The 14,418-nt window shown below is 53.4% G+C and overlaps 25 non-coding genes across 25 annotated transcripts; all 25 read left to right on the forward strand.

Moving 5' to 3' along the window:
* The first annotated feature begins 823 nt into the window (after nucleotides 1–823).
* Nucleotides 824–896, forward strand: TRNAA-UGC (transfer RNA alanine (anticodon UGC)). Its single transcript has one exon. It is a non-coding gene; the product is annotated as a tRNA-Ala (tRNA).
* A 575-nt stretch (nucleotides 897–1,471) lies between these two features.
* Nucleotides 1,472–1,542, forward strand: TRNAG-GCC (transfer RNA glycine (anticodon GCC)). Its single transcript has one exon. It is a non-coding gene; the product is annotated as a tRNA-Gly (tRNA).
* Nucleotides 1,543–1,860: 318 nt separating this feature from the next.
* On the forward strand, nucleotides 1,861–1,933 carry TRNAA-AGC (transfer RNA alanine (anticodon AGC)). The gene has a single exon. It is a non-coding gene; the product is annotated as a tRNA-Ala (tRNA).
* A 670-nt stretch (nucleotides 1,934–2,603) lies between these two features.
* Nucleotides 2,604–2,674, forward strand: TRNAG-GCC (transfer RNA glycine (anticodon GCC)). The gene has a single exon. It is a non-coding gene; the product is annotated as a tRNA-Gly (tRNA).
* A 361-nt stretch (nucleotides 2,675–3,035) lies between these two features.
* On the forward strand, nucleotides 3,036–3,108 carry TRNAA-UGC (transfer RNA alanine (anticodon UGC)). The gene has a single exon. It is a non-coding gene; the product is annotated as a tRNA-Ala (tRNA).
* Nucleotides 3,109–3,774: 666 nt separating this feature from the next.
* TRNAG-GCC (transfer RNA glycine (anticodon GCC)) lies at nucleotides 3,775–3,845 on the forward strand. The gene has a single exon. It is a non-coding gene; the product is annotated as a tRNA-Gly (tRNA).
* A 361-nt stretch (nucleotides 3,846–4,206) lies between these two features.
* Nucleotides 4,207–4,279, forward strand: TRNAA-UGC (transfer RNA alanine (anticodon UGC)). The gene has a single exon. It is a non-coding gene; the product is annotated as a tRNA-Ala (tRNA).
* A 575-nt stretch (nucleotides 4,280–4,854) lies between these two features.
* Nucleotides 4,855–4,925, forward strand: TRNAG-GCC (transfer RNA glycine (anticodon GCC)). The gene has a single exon. It is a non-coding gene; the product is annotated as a tRNA-Gly (tRNA).
* Nucleotides 4,926–5,243: 318 nt separating this feature from the next.
* TRNAA-AGC (transfer RNA alanine (anticodon AGC)) lies at nucleotides 5,244–5,316 on the forward strand. The gene has a single exon. It is a non-coding gene; the product is annotated as a tRNA-Ala (tRNA).
* Nucleotides 5,317–5,986: 670 nt separating this feature from the next.
* On the forward strand, nucleotides 5,987–6,057 carry TRNAG-GCC (transfer RNA glycine (anticodon GCC)). The gene has a single exon. It is a non-coding gene; the product is annotated as a tRNA-Gly (tRNA).
* Nucleotides 6,058–6,418: 361 nt separating this feature from the next.
* TRNAA-UGC (transfer RNA alanine (anticodon UGC)) lies at nucleotides 6,419–6,491 on the forward strand. Its single transcript has one exon. It is a non-coding gene; the product is annotated as a tRNA-Ala (tRNA).
* A 575-nt stretch (nucleotides 6,492–7,066) lies between these two features.
* TRNAG-GCC (transfer RNA glycine (anticodon GCC)) lies at nucleotides 7,067–7,137 on the forward strand. Its single transcript has one exon. It is a non-coding gene; the product is annotated as a tRNA-Gly (tRNA).
* A 318-nt stretch (nucleotides 7,138–7,455) lies between these two features.
* TRNAA-AGC (transfer RNA alanine (anticodon AGC)) lies at nucleotides 7,456–7,528 on the forward strand. Its single transcript has one exon. It is a non-coding gene; the product is annotated as a tRNA-Ala (tRNA).
* Nucleotides 7,529–8,198: 670 nt separating this feature from the next.
* Nucleotides 8,199–8,269, forward strand: TRNAG-GCC (transfer RNA glycine (anticodon GCC)). The gene has a single exon. It is a non-coding gene; the product is annotated as a tRNA-Gly (tRNA).
* Nucleotides 8,270–8,630: 361 nt separating this feature from the next.
* On the forward strand, nucleotides 8,631–8,703 carry TRNAA-UGC (transfer RNA alanine (anticodon UGC)). The gene has a single exon. It is a non-coding gene; the product is annotated as a tRNA-Ala (tRNA).
* Nucleotides 8,704–9,278: 575 nt separating this feature from the next.
* On the forward strand, nucleotides 9,279–9,349 carry TRNAG-GCC (transfer RNA glycine (anticodon GCC)). The gene has a single exon. It is a non-coding gene; the product is annotated as a tRNA-Gly (tRNA).
* A 318-nt stretch (nucleotides 9,350–9,667) lies between these two features.
* Nucleotides 9,668–9,740, forward strand: TRNAA-AGC (transfer RNA alanine (anticodon AGC)). Its single transcript has one exon. It is a non-coding gene; the product is annotated as a tRNA-Ala (tRNA).
* A 670-nt stretch (nucleotides 9,741–10,410) lies between these two features.
* Nucleotides 10,411–10,481, forward strand: TRNAG-GCC (transfer RNA glycine (anticodon GCC)). Its single transcript has one exon. It is a non-coding gene; the product is annotated as a tRNA-Gly (tRNA).
* Nucleotides 10,482–10,842: 361 nt separating this feature from the next.
* On the forward strand, nucleotides 10,843–10,915 carry TRNAA-UGC (transfer RNA alanine (anticodon UGC)). The gene has a single exon. It is a non-coding gene; the product is annotated as a tRNA-Ala (tRNA).
* Nucleotides 10,916–11,490: 575 nt separating this feature from the next.
* Nucleotides 11,491–11,561, forward strand: TRNAG-GCC (transfer RNA glycine (anticodon GCC)). The gene has a single exon. It is a non-coding gene; the product is annotated as a tRNA-Gly (tRNA).
* Nucleotides 11,562–11,879: 318 nt separating this feature from the next.
* Nucleotides 11,880–11,952, forward strand: TRNAA-AGC (transfer RNA alanine (anticodon AGC)). The gene has a single exon. It is a non-coding gene; the product is annotated as a tRNA-Ala (tRNA).
* Nucleotides 11,953–12,622: 670 nt separating this feature from the next.
* TRNAG-GCC (transfer RNA glycine (anticodon GCC)) lies at nucleotides 12,623–12,693 on the forward strand. The gene has a single exon. It is a non-coding gene; the product is annotated as a tRNA-Gly (tRNA).
* Nucleotides 12,694–13,054: 361 nt separating this feature from the next.
* TRNAA-UGC (transfer RNA alanine (anticodon UGC)) lies at nucleotides 13,055–13,127 on the forward strand. Its single transcript has one exon. It is a non-coding gene; the product is annotated as a tRNA-Ala (tRNA).
* A 575-nt stretch (nucleotides 13,128–13,702) lies between these two features.
* Nucleotides 13,703–13,773, forward strand: TRNAG-GCC (transfer RNA glycine (anticodon GCC)). The gene has a single exon. It is a non-coding gene; the product is annotated as a tRNA-Gly (tRNA).
* Nucleotides 13,774–14,091: 318 nt separating this feature from the next.
* Nucleotides 14,092–14,164, forward strand: TRNAA-AGC (transfer RNA alanine (anticodon AGC)). Its single transcript has one exon. It is a non-coding gene; the product is annotated as a tRNA-Ala (tRNA).
* Nucleotides 14,165–14,418: the final 254 nt, after the last annotated feature.

Here is a 14,418-nt window from a genome sequence, read left to right on the forward strand (position 1 = left end):
GCTTTGGACTCGTTGAATCACCTGAATCAGGTTCAACTTCTCTTTGTGTGCGAAAGAAAGGCCTTTGGGCCCGCACGCAAGCAAATATCGATTGGCATAGGAAAGGGCAACGTAGCAGAGGATGGTTTCGATCCATCGACCTCTGGGTTATGGGCCCAGCACGCTTCCGCTGCGCCACTCTGCTCTTGTCGCTGACCAACCTCAACAACCACATGTGGATGTAGTTTGCCAGCGATTCCCACGGGGAGTGGGTCCATGTGGCAAAGTCACAATGTAGACGACTAGGCGTTTCCATTGATTTTCGACCAGCGAATCCCAAGTCAAGCGTGGGCGAGAGCTGGACTCTCCTAGACCAGCTGAGCGAGGGTGGTGGCAAGTGGCCCGGCGTGGAGCATTAGTGGTTCAGTGGTAGAATTCTCGCCTGCCACGCGGGAGGCCCGGGTTCGATTCCCGGCCAATGCAATTATGGGCTCTTTGTGTTTGCAGCGCTCTCCCCCAATTTCCAGCCCCGTGGAGTGCATCAAGGCACAAGGTGTTTCTTGTCGAGAATGTACTAGGCGGTGTGAGTGCTTTTTGAAACCAGCCTTCTCCCAATTACATCATTGAAACCCATGGGGCCATACCTCTGAAGGGGCTCAGTTGTCAAAGGTCGTAGGAGGGAAAAAAAAGGGGGGTGCAAACCTTCTACGCTAGGAAAGCGGGTGGCTCTCCTGGTGTCTAGCGGCCAGAGCAGGTTGTGGATTTCGCAAAACTGACTATATTTTACACATAGCCCAGGAGAGGACAGGGATCAGCCATAGCGCAAGCAACACACTCGAGCAAAGGGGGATTAGCTCAAGTGGCAGAGCGCTCGCTTTGCATGCGAGAGGTAGCGGGATCGATGCCCGCATTCTCCAAACGCAGCTTTCCTGGTTTCACGGGAGGCACCTTGCTTTTGTGTTTGATGTTGAAGCTTGGAACCGAGCGCCGTGAGCAACATGGGAAGCCGGAGTGCTCCTCATAACATGTGCCAAGGCATTGCCACGTTTTTGTGGTGGCATCTGTGGCTTCAGCCAAAGTCACGTAGGCAGTATTGGACAAAAGCAATCAATTAAAGAAAGCACGACCAGGCTTCCATGGCCAAGAGACAATATTCCATTAGGGGGAAAGGTGCCAGTGCCATGCTTACGCTGAGAGCTTTGGACTCGTTGAATCACCTGAATCAGGTTCAACTTCTCTTTGTGTGCGAAAGAAAGGCCTTTGGGCCCGCAAGCAAATATCGATTGGCATAGGAAAAGGCAACGTAGCAGAGGATGGTTTCGATCCATCGACCTCTGGGTTATGGGCCCAGCACGCTTCCGCTGCGCCACTCTGCTCTTGTCGCTGACCATCCTCATGGATTTCGACAAGCGAATCCCAAGTCAAGCGTGGGCGAGAGCTGGACTCTCCTAGGCCAGCTGAGCGAGGGTGGTGGCGCCTGGCCCGGCGTGGAGCATTGGTGGTTCAGTGGTAGAATTCTCGCCTGCCACGCGGGAGGCCCGGGTTCGATTCCCGGCCAATGCAATTATGGGCTCTTGGTGTTTGTAGCTCTCTCCCCCAATTTCCAGCCCCATGGAATGCCTCAAGGCACAAGGTGTTTCTTGTCGAGAATGTATTAGGCGGTGTGAGTGCTTTTTGAAACCACCTTCTCCCAATGACATCATTGAAACCCATGGGGCCATACTTCAGAAGGGGCTCAGTTGTCCAAGGTCTTGGGGGAGTGGCTCTCCTGGTGTCTAGCGGCCAGAGCAAGTTGTGGATTTAGCAAAACTGCCTATAGTTTACACATAGCCCAGGAGAGGACAGGGATCAGCCATAGCACAAGCAACAACCTCAAGCAAAGGGGGATTAGCTCAAATGGTAGAGCGCTCGCTTAGCATGCGAGAGGTAGCGGGATCGATGCCCGCATTCTCCAAATGCAGCTTTCCTGATTTGCCAGGAGACACCTTGCTTTTGTGTTTGATGTTGAAGCTTGGAACCGAGCGCCGTGAGCAACATGGGAAGCCGGAGTCCTCCTCATAACGCGTGCCAAGGCGTTGCCACGTTTTTGTGGTGGCAACTGTGGCTTCAGCCAAAGTCACGTAGGCAGTGTTGGACAAAAGCAATCTAGTAAACAAAGCACGAGCAGGCCTCCATGGCCAAGAGACAATATTTCATTAGCGCAAAAGGTGCCAGTGCCATGCTTACGCTGAGAGCTTTGGACTCGTTGAATCACCTGAATCAGGTTCAACTTCTCTTTGTGTGCGAAAGAAAGGCCTTTGGGCCCGCACGCAAGCAAATATCGATTGGCATAGAAAAAGGCAACGTAGCAGAGGATGGTTTCGATCCATCGACCTCTGGGTTATGGGCCCAGCACGCTTCCGCTGCGCCACTCTGCTCTTGTCGCTGACCAACCTCAACAACCACATGTGGATGTAGTTTGCCAGCGATTCCCACGGGGAGTGGGTCCATGTGGCAAAGTCACAATGTAGACGACTAGGCGTTTCCATTGATTTTCGACCAGCGAATCCCAAGTCAAGCGTGGGCGAGAGCTGGACTCTCCTAGACCAGCTGAGCGAGGGTGGTGGCAAGTGGCCCGGCGTGGAGCATTGGTGGTTCAGTGGTAGAATTCTCGCCTGCCACGCGGGAGGCCCGGGTTCGATTCCCGGCCAATGCAATTATGGGCTCTTTGTGTTTGCAGCGCTCTCCCCCAATTTCCAGCCCCGTGGAGTGCATCAAGGCACAAGGTGTTTCTTGTCGAGAATGTACTAGGCGGTGTGAGTGCTTTTTGAAACCAGCCTTCTCCCAATTACATCATTGAAACCCATGGGGCCATACCTCTGAAGGGGCTCAGTTGTCAAAGGTCGTAGGAGGGAAAAAAAAGGGGGGTGCAAACCTTCTACGCTAGGAAAGCGGGTGGCTCTCCTGGTGTCTAGCGGCCAGAGCAGGTTGTGGATTTCGCAAAACTGACTATATTTTACACATAGCCCAGGAGAGGACAGGGATCAGCCATAGCGCAAGCAACACACTCGAGCAAAGGGGGATTAGCTCAAGTGGCAGAGCGCTCGCTTTGCATGCGAGAGGTAGCGGGATCGATGCCCGCATTCTCCAAACGCAGCTTTCCTGGTTTCACGGGAGGCACCTTGCTTTTGTGTTTGATGTTGAAGCTTGGAACCGAGCGCCGTGAGCAACATGGGAAGCCGGAGTGCTCCTCATAACATGTGCCAAGGCATTGCCACGTTTTTGTGGTGGCATCTGTGGCTTCAGCCAAAGTCACGTAGGCAGTATTGGACAAAAGCAATCAATTAAAGAAAGCACGACCAGGCTTCCATGGCCAAGAGACAATATTCCATTAGGGGGAAAGGTGCCAGTGCCATGCTTACGCTGAGAGCTTTGGACTCGTTGAATCACCTGAATCAGGTTCAACTTCTCTTTGTGTGCGAAAGAAAGGCCTTTGGGCCCGCAAGCAAATATCGATTGGCATAGGAAAGGGCAACGTAGCAGAGGATGGTTTCGATCCATCGACCTCTGGGTTATGGGCCCAGCACGCTTCCGCTGCGCCACTCTGCTCTTGTCGCTGACCAACCTCAACAACCACATGTGGATGTAGTTTGCCAGCGATTCCCACGGGGAGTGGGTCCATGTGGCAAAGTCACAATGTAGACGACTAGGCGTTTCCATTGATTTTCGACCAGCGAATCCCAAGTCAAGCGTGGGCGAGAGCTGGACTCTCCTAGACCAGCTGAGCGAGGGTGGTGGCAAGTGGCCCGGCGTGGAGCATTGGTGGTTCAGTGGTAGAATTCTCGCCTGCCACGCGGGAGGCCCGGGTTCGATTCCCGGCCAATGCAATTATGGGCTCTTTGTGTTTGCAGCGCTCTCCCCCAATTTCCAGCCCCGTGGAGTGCATCAAGGCACAAGGTGTTTCTTGTCGAGAATGTACTAGGCGGTGTGAGTGCTTTTTGAAACCAGCCTTCTCCCAATTACATCATTGAAACCCATGGGGCCATACCTCTGAAGGGGCTCAGTTGTCAAAGGTCGTAGGAGGGAAAAAAAAGGGGGGTGCAAACCTTCTACGCTAGGAAAGCGGGTGGCTCTCCTGGTGTCTAGCGGCCAGAGCAGGTTGTGGATTTCGCAAAACTGACTATATTTTACACATAGCCCAGGAGAGGACAGGGATCAGCCATAGCGCAAGCAACACACTCGAGCAAAGGGGGATTAGCTCAAGTGGCAGAGCGCTCGCTTTGCATGCGAGAGGTAGCGGGATCGATGCCCGCATTCTCCAAACGCAGCTTTCCTGGTTTCACGGGAGGCACCTTGCTTTTGTGTTTGATGTTGAAGCTTGGAACCGAGCGCCGTGAGCAACATGGGAAGCCGGAGTGCTCCTCATAACATGTGCCAAGGCATTGCCACGTTTTTGTGGTGGCATCTGTGGCTTCAGCCAAAGTCTCGTAGGCAGTATTGGACAAAAGCAATCAATTAAAGAAAGCACGACCAGGCTTCCATGGCCAAGAGACAATATTCCATTAGGGGGAAAGGTGCCAGTGCCATGCTTACGCTGAGAGCTTTGGACTCGTTGAATCACCTGAATCAGGTTCAACTTCTCTTTGTGTGCGAAAGAAAGGCCTTTGGGCCCGCAAGCAAATATCGATTGGCATAGGAAAAGGCAACGTAGCAGAGGATGGTTTCGATCCATCGACCTCTGGGTTATGGGCCCAGCACGCTTCCGCTGCGCCACTCTGCTCTTGTCGCTGGCCATCCTCATGGATTTCGACAAGCGAATCCCAAGTCAAGCGTGGGCGAGAGCTGGACTCTCCTAGGCCAGCTGAGCGAGGGTGGTGGCGCCTGGCCCGGCGTGGAGCATTGGTGGTTCAGTGGTAGAATTCTCGCCTGCCACGCGGGAGGCCCGGGTTCGATTCCCGGCCAATGCAATTATGGGCTCTTGGTGTTTGTAGCTCTCTCCCCCAATTTCCAGCCCCATGGAATGCCTCAAGGCACAAGGTGTTTCTTGTCGAGAATGTATTAGGCGGTGTGAGTGCTTTTTGAAACCACCTTCTCCCAATGACATCATTGAAACCCATGGGGCCATACTTCAGAAGGGGCTCAGTTGTCCAAGGTCTTGGGGGAGTGGCTCTCCTGGTGTCTAGCGGCCAGAGCAAGTTGTGGATTTAGCAAAACTGCCTATAGTTTACACATAGCCCAGGAGAGGACAGGGATCAGCCATAGCACAAGCAACAACCTCAAGCAAAGGGGGATTAGCTCAAATGGTAGAGCGCTCGCTTAGCATGCGAGAGGTAGCGGGATCGATGCCCGCATTCTCCAAATGCAGCTTTCCTGATTTGCCAGGAGACACCTTGCTTTTGTGTTTGATGTTGAAGCTTGGAACCGAGCGCCGTGAGCAACATGGGAAGCCGGAGTCCTCCTCATAACGCGTGCCAAGGCGTTGCCACGTTTTTGTGGTGGCAACTGTGGCTTCAGCCAAAGTCACGTAGGCAGTGTTGGACAAAAGCAATCTAGTAAACAAAGCACGAGCAGGCCTCCATGGCCAAGAGACAATATTTCATTAGCGCAAAAGGTGCCAGTGCCATGCTTACGCTGAGAGCTTTGGACTCGTTGAATCACCTGAATCAGGTTCAACTTCTCTTTGTGTGCGAAAGAAAGGCCTTTGGGCCCGCACGCAAGCAAATATCGATTGGCATAGGAAAGGGCAACGTAGCAGAGGATGGTTTCGATCCATCGACCTCTGGGTTATGGGCCCAGCACGCTTCCGCTGCGCCACTCTGCTCTTGTCGCTGACCAACCTCAACAACCACATGTGGATGTAGTTTGCCAGCGATTCCCACGGGGAGTGGGTCCATGTGGCAAAGTCACAATGTAGACGACTAGGCGTTTCCATTGATTTTCGACCAGCGAATCCCAAGTCAAGCGTGGGCGAGAGCTGGACTCTCCTAGACCAGCTGAGCGAGGGTGGTGGCGCCTGGCCCGGCGTGGAGCATTGGTGGTTCAGTGGTAGAATTCTCGCCTGCCACGCGGGAGGCCCGGGTTCGATTCCCGGCCAATGCAATTATGGGCTCTTTGTGTTTGCAGCGCTCTCCCCCAATTTCCAGCCCCGTGGAGTGCATCAAGGCACAAGGTGTTTCTTGTCGAGAATGTACTAGGCGGTGTGAGTGCTTTTTGAAACCAGCCTTCTCCCAATTACATCATTGAAACCCATGGGGCCATACCTCTGAAGGGGCTCAGTTGTCAAAGGTCGTAGGAGGGAAAAAAAAGGGGGGTGCAAACCTTCTACGCTAGGAAAGCGGGTGGCTCTCCTGGTGTCTAGCGGCCAGAGCAGGTTGTGGATTTCGCAAAACTGACTATATTTTACACATAGCCCAGGAGAGGACAGGGATCAGCCATAGCGCAAGCAACACACTCGAGCAAAGGGGGATTAGCTCAAGTGGCAGAGCGCTCGCTTTGCATGCGAGAGGTAGCGGGATCGATGCCCGCATTCTCCAAACGCAGCTTTCCTGGTTTCACGGGAGGCACCTTGCTTTTGTGTTTGATGTTGAAGCTTGGAACCGAGCGCCGTGAGCAACATGGGAAGCCGGAGTGCTCCTCATAACATGTGCCAAGGCATTGCCACGTTTTTGTGGTGGCATCTGTGGCTTCAGCCAAAGTCACGTAGGCAGTATTGGACAAAAGCAATCAATTAAAGAAAGCACGACCAGGCTTCCATGGCCAAGAGACAATATTCCATTAGGGGGAAAGGTGCCAGTGCCATGCTTACGCTGAGAGCTTTGGACTCGTTGAATCACCTGAATCAGGTTCAACTTCTCTTTGTGTGCGAAAGAAAGGCCTTTGGGCCCGCAAGCAAATATCGATTGGCATAGGAAAAGGCAACGTAGCAGAGGATGGTTTCGATCCATCGACCTCTGGGTTATGGGCCCAGCACGCTTCCGCTGCGCCACTCTGCTCTTGTCGCTGACCATCCTCATGGATTTCGACAAGCGAATCCCAAGTCAAGCGTGGGCGAGAGCTGGACTCTCCTAGGCCAGCTGAGCGAGGGTGGTGGCGCCTGGCCCGGCGTGGAGCATTGGTGGTTCAGTGGTAGAATTCTCGCCTGCCACGCGGGAGGCCCGGGTTCGATTCCCGGCCAATGCAATTATGGGCTCTTGGTGTTTGTAGCTCTCTCCCCCAATTTCCAGCCCCATGGAATGCCTCAAGGCACAAGGTGTTTCTTGTCGAGAATGTATTAGGCGGTGTGAGTGCTTTTTGAAACCACCTTCTCCCAATGACATCATTGAAACCCATGGGGCCATACTTCAGAAGGGGCTCAGTTGTCCAAGGTCTTGGGGGAGTGGCTCTCCTGGTGTCTAGCGGCCAGAGCAAGTTGTGGATTTAGCAAAACTGCCTATAGTTTACACATAGCCCAGGAGAGGACAGGGATCAGCCATAGCACAAGCAACAACCTCAAGCAAAGGGGGATTAGCTCAAATGGTAGAGCGCTCGCTTAGCATGCGAGAGGTAGCGGGATCGATGCCCGCATTCTCCAAATGCAGCTTTCCTGATTTGCCAGGAGACACCTTGCTTTTGTGTTTGATGTTGAAGCTTGGAACCGAGCGCCGTGAGCAACATGGGAAGCCGGAGTCCTCCTCATAACGCGTGCCAAGGCGTTGCCACGTTTTTGTGGTGGCAACTGTGGCTTCAGCCAAAGTCACGTAGGCAGTGTTGGACAAAAGCAATCTAGTAAACAAAGCACGAGCAGGCCTCCATGGCCAAGAGACAATATTTCATTAGCGCAAAAGGTGCCAGTGCCATGCTTACGCTGAGAGCTTTGGACTCGTTGAATCACCTGAATCAGGTTCAACTTCTCTTTGTGTGCGAAAGAAAGGCCTTTGGGCCCGCACGCAAGCAAATATCGATTGGCATAGAAAAAGGCAACGTAGCAGAGGATGGTTTCGATCCATCGACCTCTGGGTTATGGGCCCAGCACGCTTCCGCTGCGCCACTCTGCTCTTGTCGCTGACCAACCTCAACAACCACATGTGGATGTAGTTTGCCAGCGATTCCCACGGGGAGTGGGTCCATGTGGCAAAGTCACAATGTAGACGACTAGGCGTTTCCATTGATTTTCGACCAGCGAATCCCAAGTCAAGCGTGGGCGAGAGCTGGACTCTCCTAGACCAGCTGAGCGAGGGTGGTGGCAAGTGGCCCGGCGTGGAGCATTGGTGGTTCAGTGGTAGAATTCTCGCCTGCCACGCGGGAGGCCCGGGTTCGATTCCCGGCCAATGCAATTATGGGCTCTTTGTGTTTGCAGCGCTCTCCCCCAATTTCCAGCCCCGTGGAGTGCATCAAGGCACAAGGTGTTTCTTGTCGAGAATGTACTAGGCGGTGTGAGTGCTTTTTGAAACCAGCCTTCTCCCAATTACATCATTGAAACCCATGGGGCCATACCTCTGAAGGGGCTCAGTTGTCAAAGGTCGTAGGAGGGAAAAAAAAGGGGGGTGCAAACCTTCTACGCTAGGAAAGCGGGTGGCTCTCCTGGTGTCTAGCGGCCAGAGCAGGTTGTGGATTTCGCAAAACTGACTATATTTTACACATAGCCCAGGAGAGGACAGGGATCAGCCATAGCGCAAGCAACACACTCGAGCAAAGGGGGATTAGCTCAAGTGGCAGAGCGCTCGCTTTGCATGCGAGAGGTAGCGGGATCGATGCCCGCATTCTCCAAACGCAGCTTTCCTGGTTTCACGGGAGGCACCTTGCTTTTGTGTTTGATGTTGAAGCTTGGAACCGAGCGCCGTGAGCAACATGGGAAGCCGGAGTGCTCCTCATAACATGTGCCAAGGCATTGCCACGTTTTTGTGGTGGCATCTGTGGCTTCAGCCAAAGTCACGTAGGCAGTATTGGACAAAAGCAATCAATTAAAGAAAGCACGACCAGGCTTCCATGGCCAAGAGACAATATTCCATTAGGGGGAAAGGTGCCAGTGCCATGCTTACGCTGAGAGCTTTGGACTCGTTGAATCACCTGAATCAGGTTCAACTTCTCTTTGTGTGCGAAAGAAAGGCCTTTGGGCCCGCAAGCAAATATCGATTGGCATAGGAAAAGGCAACGTAGCAGAGGATGGTTTCGATCCATCGACCTCTGGGTTATGGGCCCAGCACGCTTCCGCTGCGCCACTCTGCTCTTGTCGCTGGCCATCCTCATGGATTTCGACAAGCGAATCCCAAGTCAAGCGTGGGCGAGAGCTGGACTCTCCTAGGCCAGCTGAGCGAGGGTGGTGGCGCCTGGCCCGGCGTGGAGCATTGGTGGTTCAGTGGTAGAATTCTCGCCTGCCACGCGGGAGGCCCGGGTTCGATTCCCGGCCAATGCAATTATGGGCTCTTGGTGTTTGTAGCTCTCTCCCCCAATTTCCAGCCCCATGGAATGCCTCAAGGCACAAGGTGTTTCTTGTCGAGAATGTATTAGGCGGTGTGAGTGCTTTTTGAAACCACCTTCTCCCAATGACATCATTGAAACCCATGGGGCCATACTTCAGAAGGGGCTCAGTTGTCCAAGGTCTTGGGGGAGTGGCTCTCCTGGTGTCTAGCGGCCAGAGCAAGTTGTGGATTTAGCAAAACTGCCTATAGTTTACACATAGCCCAGGAGAGGACAGGGATCAGCCATAGCACAAGCAACAACCTCAAGCAAAGGGGGATTAGCTCAAATGGTAGAGCGCTCGCTTAGCATGCGAGAGGTAGCGGGATCGATGCCCGCATTCTCCAAATGCAGCTTTCCTGATTTGCCAGGAGACACCTTGCTTTTGTGTTTGATGTTGAAGCTTGGAACCGAGCGCCGTGAGCAACATGGGAAGCCGGAGTCCTCCTCATAACGCGTGCCAAGGCGTTGCCACGTTTTTGTGGTGGCAACTGTGGCTTCAGCCAAAGTCACGTAGGCAGTGTTGGACAAAAGCAATCTAGTAAACAAAGCACGAGCAGGCCTCCATGGCCAAGAGACAATATTTCATTAGCGCAAAAGGTGCCAGTGCCATGCTTACGCTGAGAGCTTTGGACTCGTTGAATCACCTGAATCAGGTTCAACTTCTCTTTGTGTGCGAAAGAAAGGCCTTTGGGCCCGCACGCAAGCAAATATCGATTGGCATAGGAAAGGGCAACGTAGCAGAGGATGGTTTCGATCCATCGACCTCTGGGTTATGGGCCCAGCACGCTTCCGCTGCGCCACTCTGCTCTTGTCGCTGACCAACCTCAACAACCACATGTGGATGTAGTTTGCCAGCGATTCCCACGGGGAGTGGGTCCATGTGGCAAAGTCACAATGTAGACGACTAGGCGTTTCCATTGATTTTCGACCAGCGAATCCCAAGTCAAGCGTGGGCGAGAGCTGGACTCTCCTAGACCAGCTGAGCGAGGGTGGTGGCAAGTGGCCCGGCGTGGAGCATTGGTGGTTCAGTGGTAGAATTCTCGCCTGCCACGCGGGAGGCCCGGGTTCGATTCCCGGCCAATGCAATTATGGGCTCTTTGTGTTTGCAGCGCTCTCCCCCAATTTCCAGCCCCGTGGAGTGCATCAAGGCACAAGGTGTTTCTTGTCGAGAATGTACTAGGCGGTGTGAGTGCTTTTTGAAACCAGCCTTCTCCCAATTACATCATTGAAACCCATGGGGCCATACCTCTGAAGGGGCTCAGTTGTCAAAGGTCGTAGGAGGGAAAAAAAAGGGGGGTGCAAACCTTCTACGCTAGGAAAGCGGGTGGCTCTCCTGGTGTCTAGCGGCCAGAGCAGGTTGTGGATTTCGCAAAACTGACTATATTTTACACATAGCCCAGGAGAGGACAGGGATCAGCCATAGCGCAAGCAACACACTCGAGCAAAGGGGGATTAGCTCAAGTGGCAGAGCGCTCGCTTTGCATGCGAGAGGTAGCGGGATCGATGCCCGCATTCTCCAAACGCAGCTTTCCTGGTTTCACGGGAGGCACCTTGCTTTTGTGTTTGATGTTGAAGCTTGGAACCGAGCGCCGTGAGCAACATGGGAAGCCGGAGTGCTCCTCATAACATGTGCCAAGGCATTGCCACGTTTTTGTGGTGGCATCTGTGGCTTCAGCCAAAGTCTCGTAGGCAGTATTGGACAAAAGCAATCAATTAAAGAAAGCACGACCAGGCTTCCATGGCCAAGAGACAATATTCCATTAGGGGGAAAGGTGCCAGTGCCATGCTTACGCTGAGAGCTTTGGACTCGTTGAATCACCTGAATCAGGTTCAACTTCTCTTTGTGTGCGAAAGAAAGGCCTTTGGGCCCGCAAGCAAATATCGATTGGCATAGGAAAAGGCAACGTAGCAGAGGATGGTTTCGATCCATCGACCTCTGGGTTATGGGCCCAGCACGCTTCCGCTGCGCCACTCTGCTCTTGTCGCTGGCCATCCTCATGGATTTCGACAAGCGAATCCCAAGTCAAGCGTGGGCGAGAGCTGGACTCTCCTAGGCCAGCTGAGTGAGGGTGGTGGCGCCTGGCCCGGCGTGGAGCATTGGTGGTTCAGTGGTAGAATTCTCGCCTGCCACGCGGGAGGCCCGGGTTCGATTCCCGGCCAATGCAATTATGGGCTCTTGGTGTTTGTAGCTCTCTCCCCCAATTTCCAGCCCCATGGAATGCCTCAAGGCACAAGGTGTTTCTTGTCGAGAATGTATTAGGCGGTGTGAGTGCTTTTTGAAACCACCTTCTCCCAATGACATCATTGAAACCCAAGGGGCCATACTTCAGAAGGGGCTCAGTTGTCCAAGGTCTTGGGGGAGTGGCTCTCCTGGTGTCTAGCGGCCAGAGCAAGTTGTGGATTTAGCAAAACTGCCTATAGTTTACACATAGCCCAGGAGAGGACAGGGATCAGCCATAGCACAAGCAACAACCTCAAGCAAAGGGGGATTAGCTCAAATGGTAGAGCGCTCGCTTAGCATGCGAGAGGTAGCGGGATCGATGCCCGCATTCTCCAAATGCAGCTTTCCTGATTTGCCAGGAGACACCTTGCTTTTGTGTTTGATGTTGAAGCTTGGAACCGAGCGCCGTGAGCAACATGGGAAGCCGGAGTCCTCCTCATAACGCGTGCCAAGGCGTTGCCACGTTTTTGTGGTGGCAACTGTGGCTTCAGCCAAAGTCACGTAGGCAGTGTTGGACAAAAGCAATCTAGTAAACAAAGCACGAGCAGGCCTCCATGGCCAAGAGACAATATTTCATTAGCGCAAAAGGTGCCAGTGCCATGCTTACGCTGAGAGCTTTGGACTCGTTGAATCACCTGAATCAGGTTCAACTTCTCTTTGTGTGCGAAAGAAAGGCCTTTGGGCCCGCACGCAAGCAAATATCGATTGGCATAGGAAAGGGCAACGTAGCAGAGGATGGTTTCGATCCATCGACCTCTGGGTTATGGGCCCAGCACGCTTCCGCTGCGCCACTCTGCTCTTGTCGCTGACCAACCTCAACAACCACATGTGGATGTAGTTTGCCAGCGATTCCCACGGGGAGTGGGTCCATGTGGCAAAGTCACAATGTAGACGACTAGGCGTTTCCATTGATTTTCGACCAGCGAATCCCAAGTCAAGCGTGGGCGAGAGCTGGACTCTCCTAGACCAGCTGAGCGAGGGTGGTGGCAAGTGGCCCGGCGTGGAGCATTGGTGGTTCAGTGGTAGAATTCTCGCCTGCCACGCGGGAGGCCCGGGTTCGATTCCCGGCCAATGCAATTATGGGCTCTTTGTGTTTGCAGCGCTCTCCCCCAATTTCCAGCCCCGTGGAGTGCATCAAGGCACAAGGTGTTTCTTGTCGAGAATGTACTAGGCGGTGTGAGTGCTTTTTGAAACCAGCCTTCTCCCAATTACATCATTGAAACCCATGGGGCCATACCTCTGAAGGGGCTCAGTTGTCAAAGGTCGTAGGAGGGAAAAAAAAGGGGGGTGCAAACCTTCTACGCTAGGAAAGCGGGTGGCTCTCCTGGTGTCTAGCGGCCAGAGCAGGTTGTGGATTTCGCAAAACTGACTATATTTTACACATAGCCCAGGAGAGGACAGGGATCAGCCATAGCGCAAGCAACACACTCGAGCAAAGGGGGATTAGCTCAAGTGGCAGAGCGCTCGCTTTGCATGCGAGAGGTAGCGGGATCGATGCCCGCATTCTCCAAACGCAGCTTTCCTGGTTTCACGGGAGGCACCTTGCTTTTGTGTTTGATGTTGAAGCTTGGAACCGAGCGCCGTGAGCAACATGGGAAGCCGGAGTGCTCCTCATAACATGTGCCAAGGCATTGCCACGTTTTTGTGGTGGCATCTGTGGCTTCAGCCAAAGTCACGTAGGCAGTATTGGACAAAAGCAATCAATTAAAGAAAGCACGACCAGGCTTCCATGGCCAAGAGACAATATTCCATTAGGGGGAAAGGTGCCAGTGCCATGCTTACGCTGAGAGCTTTGGACTCGTTGAATCACCTGAATCAGGTTCAACTTCTCTTTGTGTGCGAAAGAAAGGCCTTTGGGCCCGCAAGCAAATATCGATTGGCATAGGAAAAGGCAACGTAGCAGAGGATGGTTTCGATCCATCGACCTCTGGGTTATGGGCCCAGCACGCTTCCGCTGCGCCACTCTGCTCTTGTCGCTGGCCATCCTCATGGATTTCGACAAGCGAATCCCAAGTCAAGCGTGGGCGAGAGCTGGACTCTCCTAGGCCAGCTGAGCGAGGGTGGTGGCGCCTGGCCCGGCGTGGAGCATTGGTGGTTCAGTGGTAGAATTCTCGCCTGCCACGCGGGAGGCCCGGGTTCGATTCCCGGCCAATGCAATTATGGGCTCTTGGTGTTTGTAGCTCTCTCCCCCAATTTCCAGCCCCATGGAATGCCTCAAGGCACAAGGTGTTTCTTGTCGAGAATGTATTAGGCGGTGTGAGTGCTTTTTGAAACCACCTTCTCCCAATGACATCATTGAAACCCATGGGGCCATACTTCAGAAGGGGCTCAGTTGTCCAAGGTCTTGGGGGAGTGGCTCTCCTGGTGTCTAGCGGCCAGAGCAAGTTGTGGATTTAGCAAAACTGCCTATAGTTTACACATAGCCCAGGAGAGGACAGGGATCAGCCATAGCACAAGCAACAACCTCAAGCAAAGGGGGATTAGCTCAAATGGTAGAGCGCTCGCTTAGCATGCGAGAGGTAGCGGGATCGATGCCCGCATTCTCCAAATGCAGCTTTCCTGATTTGCCAGGAGACACCTTGCTTTTGTGTTTGATGTTGAAGCTTGGAACCGAGCGCCGTGAGCAACATGGGAAGCCGGAGTCCTCCTCATAACGCGTGCCAAGGCGTTGCCACGTTTTTGTGGTGGCAACTGTGGCTTCAGCCAAAGTCACGTAGGCAGTGTTGGACAAAAGCAATCTAGTAAACAAAGCACGAGCAGGCCTCCATGGCCAAGAGACAATATTTCATTAGCGCAAAAGG

The sequence above is a fragment of the Lithobates pipiens genome, unplaced genomic scaffold, assembly GCF_037356315.1.
Source record: "Lithobates pipiens isolate NorthernLeopardFrog02 unplaced genomic scaffold, aLitPip1_a1.2 Scaffold_18, whole genome shotgun sequence".
Classification (NCBI taxonomy): Eukaryota; Metazoa; Chordata; class Amphibia; order Anura; family Ranidae; genus Lithobates; species Lithobates pipiens.